The sequence below is a fragment of the Arachis ipaensis genome, chromosome B6, assembly GCF_059453495.1.
Source record: "Arachis ipaensis isolate K30076 ecotype BB chromosome B6, ASM5945349v1, whole genome shotgun sequence".
NCBI lineage: Eukaryota > Viridiplantae > Streptophyta > Magnoliopsida > Fabales > Fabaceae > Arachis > Arachis ipaensis.
In genome coordinates, this window is record NC_142441.1 from 43395216 (window position 1) to 43397966 (window position 2751).

Here is a 2751-nt window from a genome sequence, read left to right on the forward strand (position 1 = left end):
CTAATTCTTTTGGATAGGGGCTTCCAACCATCAGCATAGAGGCAAGTTAATTTGATAAGTAATGAGCAGTATATTCTGATGTTACATGCTAAAGCTTGATTGGCTATTAAGCAATGTCTAACCCTCAGATTGGAGCTTTAGACTAACATGACAAGATTCCTGGAATTCATATTAAAAATTTTGGAATCCTTATTTTTCTTTTTCAATCAATTTTCGAAAAATACCAAAAAAAAAATAGAAAATCATAAAAAAAAATATTTCATGTTTCTTGTTTGAGTCTTGAGTCAAGTTGAATGTTTGGTGTCAATTGCATATTCATCTTGCATTTTTCGAAAAAATTCATGCATTCATAGTGTTCTTCATGATCTTCAAGTTGTTCTTGGTAAGTCTTCTTGTTTGATCTTGATGTTTTCATGTTTTGTGTCTTTTCTTGTTTTTCATATGCATTCTTGCATTCATAGTGTCTATACATGAAAAATTTTTAAGTTTGGTGTCTTGCATGTTTTCTTTGCATTAAAAATTTTTCAAAAATATGTTCTTGATGTTCATCTTGACATTCAAAGTGTTCTTGGTGTTCATCCTGACATTCATAGCATTCTTTCATGCATTCATTGTTTTAATCCAAAATTTTGATGCATTGCATCATTTTCATGTTTTTCCTCTCATCATTAAAAATTCAAAAATCAAAAAAATATCTTTCCCTTTTTCACTCAAAAATTTCAAAAATTTGAGTTGACTTTTTCAAAACTTTTTAAAATCTAGTTGTTTTTATGAGTCAAATCAAATTTTCAATTTAAAAATCTTATCTTTTTCAAAATCTTTTTCAAAAATCAAATCTTTTTCATTTTTCTTAGTTATTTTCGAAAATTATAAAAAATATTTTTCAAAAATATTTTTCTTATCTTTGTCTCATAATTTTCGAAAATAACATTATCAATTAATGTTTTGATTCAAAAATTTCAAGTTTGTTACTTGCTTGTTAAGAAAGATTCAAACTTTGAGTTCTAGAATCATATCTTGTGATTTCTTGTGAATCAAGTCATTAATTTTGATTTTAAAAATCAAATCTTTTTTCAAAACTAATTTCAATCATATCTTTTTAAAAATATCTTCTTATCTTATCTTTTTCAAAAATTTGATTTCAAAATATCCTTTCTAACTTCTTATCTTCTTATCTTTTCAAAATTAATTTCCAAATTTGTTTCAATTAACTAACTAACTTTTTGTTTGTTTCTTATCTTTTTCAAAACTACCTAACTAACTCTCTCTCTCTAATTTTCGAAAATATCTTCCCTCTTTTTCAAAATTTCTTTTTAATTAACTAATTATTTTAATTTTTATTTTAATTTTCGAAAAAAATTACTAACCTTTTTCAAAAAAACTATTTTCGAAAATCACTAACTCTTTTTCAAAAATAATTTTCAAAAATTCTCCTTCTCTCTCATCTCCTTCTATTTATTTATTCATCTACTCACACAGGGACCTCTATACTGTTGTAAAAAGGACCCCTATTATTATTATTTTTCTGTCCCTCTTTTTCATATGAGTAGGAGCAAGGACAAGAACATTCTTGTTGAAGCAAATCCAGAACCTGAAAGGACTCTGAAGAGGAAACTAAGAGAAGCTAAATTACAACAATCCAGCAAGCACCTTTCAGAAATTTTCGAACAGGAAGAGGAGATGGCAGCCAAAAATAATAATAATGCAAGGAGGATGCTTGGTGACTTTACTGCACCTAATTCCAATTTACATGGAAGAAGCATCTCCATTCCTGCCATTGGAGCAAACAATTTTGAGCTTAAACCTCAATTAGTTTCTCTGATGCAGCAGCACTGCAAGTTTCATGAACTTCCATCTGAAGATCCTTTTTAGTTCTTAACTGAATTCTTGCAGATATGTGATACTGTTAAGACTAATGGAGTAGATCCTGAAGTCTACAGGCTCATGCTTTTCCCTTTTGCTGTGAGAGACAGAGCTAGAATATGGTTGGACTCTCAACCTAAGGATAGCCTGAACTCTTGGGATAAGCTGGTCAAGGCTTTCTTAGCCAAGTTCTTTCCTCCTCAAAAGCTGAGTAAGCTTAGAGTGGATGTTCAGACCTTCAGACAGAAAGAAGGTGAATCCCTATATAAAGCTTGGGAGAGATACAAAGGACTGACCAAAAAGTGTCCTTCTGACATGCTTTCAGAATGGACCATCCTGGATATATTCTATGATGGTCTGTCTGAATTAGCTAAGATGTCATTGGATACTTCTGCAGGTGGATCCATTCACCTAAAGAAAATGCCTGTAGAAGCTCAAGAACTCATTGACATGGTTGCTAATAACCAGTTCATGTACACTTCTGAGTGGAATCCTGTGAGTAATGGGACGCCTATGAAGAAGGGAGTTCTTGAAATTGATACTCTGAATGCCATATTGGCTCAGAACAAAATATTGACTCAGCAAGTCAATATGATTTCTCAGAGTCTGAATGGAATGCAAGCTGCATCCAACAGTACTCAAGAGGCAGCTTCTGAAGAAGAAGCCTATGATCTTGAGAACCCTGCAATAGCAGAGGTAAATTACTTAGGTGAACCTTATGGAAACACCTATAACTCATCATGGAGAAATCATCCAAATTTCTCATGGAAGGATCAATAAAAGTCTCAAGAAGGCTTTAATAATGGTGGAAGAAACAGGTTTAGCAATAGCAAGCCTTTTCCATCATCCACTCAGCAACAGACAGAGAATTCTGAACAAAATACTTCT

The 2751-nt window shown here is 31.6% G+C and overlaps 1 non-coding gene across 1 annotated transcript; it reads right to left on the reverse strand.

Annotated features, from left to right (window-relative positions):
* Nucleotides 1–2076: 2076 nt before the first annotated feature.
* On the reverse strand, nucleotides 2077–2184 carry LOC148555338 (small nucleolar RNA R71). Its single transcript, XR_015888070.1, has one exon. It is a non-coding gene; the product is annotated as a small nucleolar RNA R71 (small nucleolar RNA).
* Nucleotides 2185–2751: the final 567 nt, after the last annotated feature.